The 12,500-nt window shown below is 43.6% G+C and overlaps 1 protein-coding gene across 2 annotated transcripts in view; it reads right to left on the bottom strand.

Annotated features, from left to right (window-relative positions):
• The window catches only part of LOC123520596 (S-phase kinase-associated protein 1), a 132,889-nt gene that overhangs the window by 45,442 nt on the left and 74,947 nt on the right, over positions 1–12,500 (bottom strand). The gene's annotated exons all lie outside the window — the stretch shown is intronic.

Here is a 12,500-nt window from a genome sequence, read left to right as displayed (position 1 = left end):
AGAAAGTGAAAGAAGGAAAAGTATTGTTGATTTGACACTGAAGGACATGCAGCAAGAATTTTATGCATCTATTCATTTGTTTATTTGTAACTTTTATCAACCCCATTGATACCTTGAAATTTGTCTACGATTAGACCATTTTATTTACATAAGAAAGAGTTTATGGAGGTCAATCCCCAGCTTGATATCCTGAAGCTGTGTAAAATCACCAAATAGTAGCCAGAATGAATTTGGAAACTCGTCATGGTACTGAAGGGTTAATTAATTTGTGTACAATTATCCCCCAAAAGTTTCACTCTACAATATATTAAGAAAAAAATGGTTCTTTAAATTTTACGATACAACTTCTTCAGAAAGACTGAACGTAGTTTAGGAAAAAAAAAAGTAACAAGAACGCAGAGTTACTTATTGCAATGCTTCAGAACGCACCGTTCACTCAGGAAGATATTTCACATTCTACAAAAAGAAAAAAAAAAAATAGAAAGGTTTCGTTGGATTTTGCGATAACATTCGTTGAGGCGACTGCACATCTAGGAAAGTGAACAATAATTGCACGTTTAGTCTTATCTGGAATGCTCCAATACGCACAGTTACCTCAGGTTATCATGTTATCCGCCCCTCCCCACTCAAAAAAAAAAAAACCGTTATATTTTGACATATTACTCCGTCAGGCGACTGCACACTATTTAGGAAAGTGAACACTAAGAGCGCATTGAGTCTTCAACCAGAATGTTTCATAGCGTAGAGTACAGGAAGCTACGTCATATTTTCCAAAGAATTCAAAAGGTTTCGTTACACTCTGTGACATCACTTCTCGCGGTGACTGCACCTAAACACCGCTGTAAAGTTGCTGTAAAGTCTCCCGGTCCGTTTTGAGTCAGAGGCAAGCACACTCTTAAAAAAGGGGAGTTTATGTGAGAGGTTACATGTTGCAGCGAGTCACCCAAGAGTGCCTTCCTTTCCTTACGAGACACTCCTGCTTGGATAAGAGTGCGTTGTAGCTGCGTGCTGAGAGAGAGAGAGAGAGAGAGAGAGAGAGAGAGAGAGAGAGAGAGAGAGAGAGAGAGAGAGGGGGGGACTCAAGGCTTCCACATCATTCTGACTCCAATTTTCCACGACCTCTCGGCGCTCAGTCACTTCATCTACTTCCTCTCTCTCTCTCTCTCTCTCTCTCTCTCTCTCTCTCTCTCTCTCTCTCTATTTGATAATGCAACTAATGACATATTTTCCTCTATTGACGAATAAGAGTGACCGTCGTCGTACATTTAGCTTTCTAATTCAACCGTTCGTACTGAAGTAATATTTAGTTTGAAGATGAAATTCGTCTACCGAGATACAACTTACATGTCTACATACCGTGCGGGCATCATGGCAGGAAATTGTTACATCACAGCAGGAAGAGCCATGTGGAACTATTAACCACTGCCTCTGTCAAACGGTTTGCGAAAAGGCAAACTGACCTTACTTGATGTCGGTCACCTTTTACAGTGGTTGGCCATTTTATCGTGATAGAATACAAAATTGTGACGAAGATTCTGTGTCTGAAGAGTGACTGAGTTGGCCGCGCAAATCAAGAGGAGGCGAGGAGGAAGCAGGAGCTGGCTGGTCTTGAGTGTTTGGTATGAAATGAGAGTCTGACTGGCGATGTTTGTGTTGAGCAGCGTGACGGCAGCACTCAAGAGCCTCGCCAATGAACGGCAGGTGAGCGTGGGTTTGTTATTCACTTTGCTGCAAGGTCAACCTGTCGCAACTCAAAGCACTCTTGGTTACCCTCATTTCGTGGCCATTCGCCAAGAAAATTACGTGGACCTTGCAACAGCAGCAAACACCGCGGCCATTGAGCGGTCAAGGCTGGAGGCTAAAGGACGCATTTTCAGCAAACTAAGGGGAAGCTGTAAGGAGTTCTTTCACTCTGACCATACCGGCTTTTCCTGGAAAATTGTGATTATATATATATATATATATATATATATATATATATATATATATATATATATATATATATATATATATATATATATATATATATATATATATATATATATATATATATATATATATATATATATATATATATATGTATGTATGTGTGTGTGTGTGTGTGTGTGTGTGTGTGTGTGTGTGTGTGTGTGTGTGTGTGTGTGTGTGTGTGTATTCATTTATCTATTAAGACGAAATTAAGTATATTCACTAATGAATTAATTACGGAATTTTATTTGTTTTTGAAAATAATTTCATAAATTCGTAATATATGCTCGTAGTGTCCCCGCACTTGTACCAGCAGACCACATACTTGTATGTGGTCATTCAACTTAAAAACTGAAAGTGCCTGCGTGGCACAGCGGTTCAATGTACAGAAGTTAGGCGAAGCAGCCCAGCTTTTACTCTCTCTCTCTGTGTGTGTGTGTGTGTGTGTGTGTGTGTGTGTGTGTGTGTGTGTGTGTGTGTGTGTGTGTGTGTGTGTGTGTGTGTGTGTGTGTGTGTGTGTGTGTGTGTGTGTGTGTGTGTGTGTGTGCCTGCCTGGCTCCCCCATGCGATGATGGTTGGGTTTATCATTCATGCCGACATGAGTAAGATTTAAGCAGCCGCAGACTGTGGCATTATTCAGCACAGACAAATTATCCTTAATTAGTAAATAAATTAGTCAGTGTATGAGTGGTGGTGCTTCCAGCGACATGTTTGCTGCAGTGCAGAGGTCACATGGACAGCGTGTGGACAGCCTGACTGAAGTCCACTGATAACAAGGAGTGTTGTTTTACTGGATACAGAAAAAAAAGAAAACACATGTGAAGCGAACTTGACGAGTTTTTAAAATAAAGGAGGGATGTGTAAGGTGGTGATGTTGCAGCTCTCGACCACAAAGTAACTCAAGTGATCACCGCAAAGTTTTGTTCGTTCGTTAAGTTTGTGGATAAAAGGAAAAAATAAAAATAAACGGAACTCTGGAATGTTCTAAATCTTGGAATGGAATATCTTCATAAGGAGAAAATGGATTATGATTGACTCTTTCTAAATGTTAGACTACCAAAGAATTTTCGGTAACATCACAGCTGTGTCACCATGCCATCACCACTAACTCCCGGGCAACATGGAATTACCTGAGAACTTCTACACTAAGGCAGCAGCAATGCTTTTCACTGTTCTCAGTTCAGATGAAAAAAAATAAAGGTCGCATCTTCCTTAGTAAAAAAAAGATTCTATGGACATTTAATAACATATATTTTGTTTTAGTATTTCTCAAGCATTTAATTATGGGTGACGGCTTGAAGGATGGAGGCACGGTACGTGTGTGTGTGTGTGTGTGTGTGTGTGTGTGTGTGTGTGTGTGTGTGTGTGTGTGTGTGTGTGTGTGTGTGTGTGTGTGTGTGTGTGTGTGTGTGTGTGTGTGTGTGTGTGTGTGTGTGTGTGTGTGTGCGCGCTCGCGCTTGTATGTGCGTGCGTGTGTAAAACCATAATCCCGAAAATGCGTGAAATCGTTATTTGCGTTTATCTGTATGAGAAAGGATGAGCTTTGGAGCAAAACCGAAGATACTAAAGCTGTGTTGCCCCCGCGCCGTGATGTGAGACTCCCGGACCGCGGAGGGCAACGCTTTACGTGGGGAGAGAGAAATGGTGTTCCACGAGGAGAAGAAAATTAGATGTAGGGCCGTGAATGTCTGAAATTAATGATGACAAAGTAAGGAATTTCTTAGACCACCTCTTTGTCCTCTGAATTTTCTCTCGAGTTTTAGTTGCATACATATCATCCATATTTTCTTTTTGGCTCTAAGCATCAATAAAGGCACAAAATGAGTTCGGACTCACCCATGAACACACAATATATTACATTATTAAGCTTCTTAACAACATCGCTGCGTTCACAAGCAAAGTTCCCGTAATTTAATCTAGCGTCTGGCTTTCCTCCAATTCTGCGGGACAAACAGAATCTGCTAAGTGCGCATCACCACTTAGCGCCGCGTCTGCTTGTATCACACGTATCTCTTTAAAATGATTTGTGCCTTAAGCAAAGAGAACTCCACGCTTGAGTCAGCTTCCCCCTCCCTCTCACCCTCTTCCTCTTCCTCTTCCTCTTCCTCTTCCTCCTTCTCCTTCACCTGCCAGCATCCCACACCACAGCCACAACCAAGAAGTAAATATCCACATAAATCCACACGGAGGACTCTATCCATCATTGTGCCAAGTGCTATCTGTCATACATTATCGCTAAACACTCCCGCGGGTGAGCCATTACCATAAATATGAATTCCTCTCTCAACCATTTCTTCCATTCTACTCACTCCCCGCCACCATGCTCCTCCGCAGTCACCCTCCCCTCCATCCTCGCCGCCATGCCATCCACCCTCTCCGTTCCTGGGACCTTGAGGCACGAATATAGATGAAGCAAAGATTTCCCTTCAGTCCCTCGAGGTAAGGGGAGGAGTGACGGCCTCAGCTGGGAGTGTGGAGTGATAATTACATCCAAGAATCGGAATTTTTCACTAAGGCCACGGAAGCAGAGATGGAAACTGAACGAAAGGGCGGAAAGGACGTGGAGGAGGAGGAGGAGGAGGAGGAGGAGGAGGAGGAGGAGGAGGAGGAGGAGGAAGAGGAGGAGGAGGAGGAAGAAGGAGGTGGGAAAGGACGTCATCTTATTCCCGAAGAAAGGAAATGCTAAGGGAATGAAAAAGAAAATGACTAGGGATTGAGAAAAGAGTAAAAGAGAAAGAAAGATCGTGAGGGTTGGGACAGGAGAGCAAAAGGACGTGGAGGAAAAGAAGAGGAGGAGGAGGAGGAGGAGGAGGAGGAGGAGGAGGAGGAGGAGGAGGTGAAGTAAGCCGAGAATGAAGAATAGAGAGGCAATAGGAAAGAAGACAAATGAATGAGCCTCTCTAAGGGACTTCTCTGTAATGGTGAGAAACTAAAATGACCCACACTTTACTCCACACACAAAGAAGAAAAATAACCCCCTGACAATTTTTTTCCCCCACTTCTTGTTTTTGTTCAGACTTGTGGAGGAGAGCTGCGGGGAAACCAACCATTCTCTTTTATTTATTTACTCCAGATCTTTTTTTATTTTCTCTCTCGAAGTTGGGGTAGAATGAAGAGTGAGGAAAACCTTATAAGAGAAACAATACGAATATAGACTTTCCTGTTAATTCAATCGATGGTGTTTCCCGAAGCGACAACGTTGTGTTATCATCATTATTATTATTTTTATCATCATTTTCCATCACTACAAACTCAATGATGAATTTTTGTTGAAAAGTGCATAGTTTTGACTGAAAATTTTAAAGGATACTGATGTGTCGTGTGGCGCGTGTCATGCAGTTTGTTGAGTTGCGAGGGAGGCGGCAGCTTGAATAAGGAAGGCAAAGGAGAGGTGAATAAATCGTGCAGTAACCAAGGGACTTCCGCATCTCAGTTTTAATACTGCAGCAACTGTTGCTTCCTTTTGCCTTCTTCTTGTTCGTTGTTGCTTAAAGTAGCTTCTGACATTTCATTTGCATTCCAACAAGTGGTTCATACGTGGGTAAAAATGTACCGGTGAGCATTTAAAATAAGAAAATGATAATGTTATGGAGCAATACTCATGCCGGCTGGAATGTCCATAGTAAAACTTTTTATTCTTTACCCTGCACGCTGTACGCTACAACCTTTTTATTTTGCTGAAAATTCCATAATCTAATTTTTTTCGTCTTATTTTTCCATTTACTTTCTATATCATTAATTCCGTGGTGTAAATAATATTTTTGAACATCTTCAGCTTGTTATTTTTCAAGAATCCACATTTCAAATAGCGTCAACCAGATTCATTCGTCTTATTTTCCTTAACTTTCTATACCAGCACCAGCAAATAATACCATCTCATCTTCCTCGCCTCCTTCGCCAGCGCGCCATTCACACGTGTGCCATTCGCCTCAATTCAGATCATGTTTAGACCACACTGGCAAGCCCCTTCCATGCTCCACGAGGTGAATGACGCCCACACAAGCTGAACTCCCGTGGAATACGAGTAGGGAGGAGGTTTGGCTGTCAACCACGGGCGGGAATCAATCACACGGCAGCCAGCCAGCCTGCCAGCCCTCCACTCTGCGCGCGCCGGGGACCCACAAAAAAGAACTAAAGAAACTGTGCCAGACTGACTTTCTTGAGCGTTATCGGTTGCCTGATTGCCGCGTATTTCATAACCACAGGTGGTAAGACACGTTACGGTCGGTTGTCTCAAGTAGCGATGCTTTCAGTCCGCTGAATTTCATATCTAAAAAAAAAAAAAAAAATAAATCGAACAGGAATTGGTATAAGGAACCGTAAACTACTTAGACGAAGAATTTTGATTTCTCTTTCTTTATTGGCAGGTATTTTGTAGAGTTCCCATTGCTACTTCTTACTTTGGGAAACTATATACATATTCATATATTTGATTTCAATTTTTTTTTCTAGTGTGGTAAACTATTGAGAGACTTCCAAAAAAATAAATAAATAAATATAAAATAGAGGAGTCGATCCGATTTGAACCGTCTTCTTCTCAACTTACTTTTGAGAAGAGGATTGGAAGAATCTTTCTCTTACTTATTCTTTTCTTTTCTTTTCTTTTCTTTATCCTCTTGTTCTTCTTTCTCATTTTTCTTACTTCCTTCTTTTTCTTGTTCTTTTATCCTCCTATATTTCTTATTTCTGTTCATCTACTTCTTGTTCTTCTCTTCTCTTTGTTCTCCATGTTTCTTGTGCATTACCATTATCATTATTACTATCACCACTTTTATTTTTTAACTCTTGAGCGTATTCAATTACACTTAAAACACACATACACACATAACACACACACATACACACCACACAAAAAAAAACCCTTCCACATATAGACCACCACACAAACCCACCAACAAGCAACCAAGGAACCAATGATCACAACACCCAACCTCTAACATGACCCAAAAGAGCAAGCCACAGGACCCACAGAAGCAGCACCAGTAACGCAACGGGACGGGCTAAGACGCTAACACGATATTGAAATTTACACCTTCCAGCCGCGCCAAGGAAGGATGGAACGAACGAAGGAAGGAAGGAAGGCAGGGAAAGAGGCAAGAGCAGTTTTCACCTCCTCCCACCAGCAAGACCTTCACCAGCGCAGTTAAACATTCCTCTCACACGCTCTAAGTTTACCGCCCCTTGACTTGCAACTTCCTAACACGATTCCTTGAGAGAGGGGGGGTGAAGAAGACAGACAGAGGACTTAAGAGTTTATGGAATTACACGGGTATAGGCACAAGAAGAACGTGGGGTAGATAAATATGTCAGAAATGGAATATTAGATCGGTGGATAGGGAAGAAGGGAGGGCAAGATGAAAGGAGGGATGGGGGGAGGGAGGGAAAGGAAAAGCCGTGTGAAAAACTGGTAAAGAGGCAAGAGTGTGGTAGTGGGAGGGAGAGGAGGAGGAGGAGGATGAGGAGGTGAGGGACAGTAAAAGGGACTGGAGGTGACGTGAAGGGGACGGGAGAGGATGGAGAGGAAGGAAGAAAGGGAAGGGGAAGAGAGAAGGAAGAAAGAAGATTAAGGAGAGGAGAGAGAGAGAGAGAGAGAGAGAGAGAGAGAGAGAGAGAGAGAGAGAGAGAGAGAGAGAGAGAGAGAGAGAGAGAGAGAGAGAGAGAGAGAGAGAGAGAGAGAGAGAGAGAGATGAATGATGACAAAAGTGGGTGAAACTGGATCGGAAAATGTGACTGAAATAGGAAGGAGAGGAAGATAAAGGAGAAGAAGGAGGACAGTGAGGATGAATAAATACTGATAAACCACGATACCAAGCAGGACACGGAGGAAGAAGAAAAGAGAGAGAGAGAAAAAAAAGAAGAGGAGGGAGAAAATGATGGAGGAAAGGCACCAGGCGAAAAAGAGAAAAGGGAAGGAAGCAAGACTCCCATCTCATAAATCTGCAACTGCATGAGAAAGTTTCATCAGGAATAACAAGAGTGCGAAATTTTTGTCTGAGCTTAAAATTCCGGACCAGCCCTGACCTGCTTTCCGCCTCAAGACGCAAGATTGCTCGTGTCATTACCGCAATCCCGCCCTCAGAATTGCTACCTGATTCCTCTAAGTTGAATTTCGTCATCTCTCCCAGCACAAGTCCGTCCCAAAAGCGCGACTGCACCGCTGAAAATAATTATAAAGTGAAGGAGCACAATTACTGCCTGGAGCTTAGCAACGCGGCGGGCGGTGAGGCGACGCTGTGCTGTTCCTGGAAGGCCGAGGTCTGAGCTGAGCATTAGCAGGAGGAGCTTGAAAGATCTGACCTAGTTATGATCAGGAGACTTTCACTTAAAGATCTCAGAGATTATGACAAAAGTTGTTGTTAGTAGTGAGTGATAAAGGATTTTTATTCTTTACTGTACAAACGAAATCAAGACGCGTACATCTTTACCGATAGAATAAATGTAATGAAGGTATGACTATTCTTTTGGTAAAGCCATTGTATACTGTTAATTGGTAGGGGAGCAGGAAACACATACGCGTATACAGCAACAGGCAGAGTCGTTGCATGTTTCTGCGTAAGTAATGGTAACAGCATGCAGCATTTGTCAGATTCGGCACCAGATAGCGAGTTCTTCCAGCAGAATGAGCCGCTGGTCACGCGTGTAAGAGTAAACCAGCAGATTCTAACCTCAACACTGATGAAGTAAGTACCAAGCTAAATAGAACTCGCACATTATGATATCGTTAACTTGAATGCTGTCCCGTTAACTCGTGTTATGAAAAGGAACAATCGTATATAGAGTTAGTTTTGTTTTATGTAGAAATACTCTCATTCAGCACCTAATTTCTGTAAATATAAGAACACCTAAAGTACACACCAAGACATTTGTTATACGGCATGAAACTTAAACATAATTCATCAGTTACTGTGAGAGTGTAGTACAGTGCAAATTTACACACACAGAATAGTGACAAGGTGAAGGGAAACTGAAACGGTGCTCTTGTCTGGTTGTTTGGTGTGTCAGTGTTGTGTGATGATGTTCCGTTTTGGTGCTAGGTGACATGTGTGATACGTGACGCTGTGTTGTAGTATTGTCAGAGGGTTTACTGCGATGATGTTGTGTGGTGGTGGTGCGTGATAAGTGTTGTGTGGGAAGGTTGTGTGGCAGTAGTGTGTGAAAATGTTGAGTGGTATTATTTTGTGAGGCAGTGTGTGTGAGGCTGAGTCAGTGTTGTGAGGCTGAGGCAGTGTTGTATGGCAGTGCTGTGGGGCTGAGGCAGTGTTGTGTGGCAGTGCTGTGGGGCTGAGGCAGTGTTGTGAGGCTGAGACAGTGTTGTGTGGCAGTGCTGTGGGGCTGAGGCAGTGTTGTGAGGCTGAGGCAGTGTTGTGTGGCAGTGCTGAGGCTGAGGCAGTGTTGTGTGGCAGTGCTATGAGGCTGAGGCAGTGTTGTGAGGCTGAGACAGTGTTGTGTGGCAGTGCTGTGGGGCTGAGGCAGTGTTGTGAGGCTGAGGCAGTGTTGTGTGGCAGTGCTGTGAGGCTGAGGCAGTGTTGTGTGGCAGTGCTATGAGGCTGAGGCAGTGTTGTGAGGCTGAGACAGTGTTGTGTGGCAGTGCTGTGGGGCTGAGGCAGTGTTGTGAGGCTGAGGCAGTGTTAAGTGGCAGTGCTGTGAGGCTGAGGCAATGTTGTGTGGCAGTGCTGTGGGGCTGAGGCAGTGTTGTGTGACAGTGCTGTGGGGCTGAGGCAGTGTTGTGAGGCTGAGACAGTGTTGTGTGGCAGTGCTGTGGGGCTGAGGCAGTGTTGTGAGGCTGAGGCAGTGTTGTGTGGCAGTGCTGTGAGGCTGAGGCAGTATTGTGAGGCTGAGGCAGTGTTGTGTGGCAGTGCTGTGAGGTTGAGGCAGTGTTGTGAGGCTGAGGCAGTGTTGTGTGGCAGTGCTGTGAGGTTGAGGCAGTGTTGTGAGGCTGAGGCAGTGTTGTGAGGCTGAGGCAGTGTTGTGTGGCAGTGCTGTGAGGCTGAGGCAGTATTGTGTGGCAGTGCTGTGAGGCTGAGGCAGTGTTGTGAGGCTGAGGCAGTGTTGTGTGGCAGTGCTGTGAGGTTGAGGCAGTGCTGTGAGGTTGAGGCAGTGTTGTGAGGCTGAGGCAGTGTTGTGTGGCAGTGCTGTGAGGTTGAGGCAGTGTTGTCAGGCTGAGGCAGTGTTGTGAGGCTTAGGCAGTGTTGTGTGGCAGTGCTGTGTGGTGCAATCATGTAAATTGAGTTCGTGACAAATGGAATGAAAGAAAAGAACCCTCCACGAGCACTCGGTTCTTTTCCAGGCAGCGTGGAGAGAGAGAGAGAGAGAGAGAGAGAGAGAGAGAGAGAGAGAGAGAGAGAGAGAGAGAGAGAGAGAAGCGACACTTTAGCCTCAACAGGTTTACGTAAAGACGACTGTACAGCAACGTGTAAGTAAACTGTAATTCACCGCGACACGCTCCTCCATTTAGTTTGCCTCGGGGCGTTTTGGGCAAAAGACCCCTTGACCTTCACGACACACGACCAACTGCGGCCATAGTTTACTTTCCCCAAGTTCCTCCACAAACCAATTTATCGACTAACCCGCCAGGAAGGAAGGCAGGATACTACCACCACCACCAGCAGGCAGCGACCCTTCTGGCTTGGACTTGCCTGAAGGGGATTATTTCCTATCTGTGGCTATTATTTATTTCAAACGCTGGCCACATGAGGAGCAAAGCGAGAGGGAATCTTCAAACAAATCGCTCTTCCTTTATGAAAAATATTAGGGTACTCTTTTCCTTAACTTTTTATATTTTATCCTTGAAGTGAAAGCCTCTATCGAAGTATTATATATTCCCATGTTATGTTTTCCAGTGTTATGTAATGTATTATGCACAACATTTTAATGATTTTCCTTCTCTTACATATTTTACGTCGGTTATGAAAAAAAGTAAGCTTGGCCATCATTTTATTTACGTAGTTATTCATTTCACTCTATTTATCATCTATTTATCTACTCCTTTATCTATATATTGTAAGTGAAAAGCTGTATTTCAACGTACATTTTTCTCACACGCAATTTAATGTTTGCATGTAATATATCATAAGGTAAGCTTTTCCATGTTCCTCCCTCGGCAAATACATTTCATGACCCGTGTTATATCATTACCACATTATTCTGAAATTTACATTCCCATCCCTTACATCACATTACAGGGTCTCGCTGCAGCCTCCAGCCATAATTACTCGCCTGTTCCAGATATACAGCATCACTGGACTTGCTACGTGCAACTCCCAGTATTCATGCAGTAATTGGACGCCGCTGCTCCTGCCGCCCTGCTAACATGCACTGATTCATGGTGGTAATGATGGTGGTGGTGGTGGTCGTGGTGGTGGTAAAGGAGCTAGTTCTGGCGGTATGCACTATTACTACTACTACTATCTACTACTACTACTACTATCTACTACTACTAGTACTACTACTACTGCAACTACTAATACCAGTACTACAACTGCAATTTCTATGTACTATCACTAGTACTACTACTACAACTACTGTGTACTACTAGCACTACCACTACTGCACTACTACTACTACTACTACTACTACTACTACTACTACTACTACTACTACTACTACTGCTACAACAACAACAACAACAACAACGACAACTACTACTACTACTACTACTACTACTACTACTACTACTACTACTACTACTACTACTACTACTACTACTACCACCAACACCACCACAGTCTCCTAATTTCAGTGGCGACATGACTGGAACATTAAAATAATCTTGCCACTCTTTACATTAGAAACATTTACCATCCCTTCATACACTTGGTTAATTTTCGAAGATATCAAAGGAAAATAATAATATAGAAGTAACAACACCTCAGAATACGAGTACTAATAATGCAATAATGGCAATGAAAAAAAAGGAGTTCTGCATCGTGATAACAGAGCACCTATTCCTTGTATTGATATGCTCTTCTCCAGCCTCTCCGCCCTTCGTCATGCACTAAGCAATCAGTAACCGTTCAAGAGTAAAGCAGTTAAACAGGCGCCTTCCATGCATGACAGTCCTACAAGGGGAAGCTGGGAAGGAGAAACAGTAGGGATAAAGAGGGAAGGAAGGAAGGAAGGAAGGAAGGAAGGAAGGAAGGAAGGAAGGATGGATGGAAGGAAGGAAGGAAGGAAAGAGGGAAGCAGGCAAGTAGGAAAGCAGGGAAGTAGGGAAGCAGGGAAGTAGGGAAGCAAGGAAGTAGGGAAGAAAGAAAGAAGGGAAGCAGGGAAGTAGGGAAGTAGGAAAATTAGGGAAACAAGGAAGGAGAGAAGCAGGGAAGTATATAAATAAAAAAAAAGTAGAGAAGTAGGGAAGCAGGGAGGCAGGGAAGTCGGGAAGTAGAGAAGGATGGAAGCAGGAAAGCAGGAAGCAGGGAGATAGGAAGCAGGGGAGCAGGTAGAGTGTATATCTAAGTGGGTGACGGCGCCGTAACGATGAGGTGACGGCCACAAGAGACACTGGAGTATAATTATGGGCACACAATGTATAGTTT

This window comes from Portunus trituberculatus, chromosome 47, assembly GCF_017591435.1.
Source record: "Portunus trituberculatus isolate SZX2019 chromosome 47, ASM1759143v1, whole genome shotgun sequence".
In the NCBI taxonomy this organism is placed as follows: domain Eukaryota; kingdom Metazoa; phylum Arthropoda; class Malacostraca; order Decapoda; family Portunidae; genus Portunus; species Portunus trituberculatus.
This window is presented reverse-complemented; position numbering and strand designations above follow the sequence as displayed.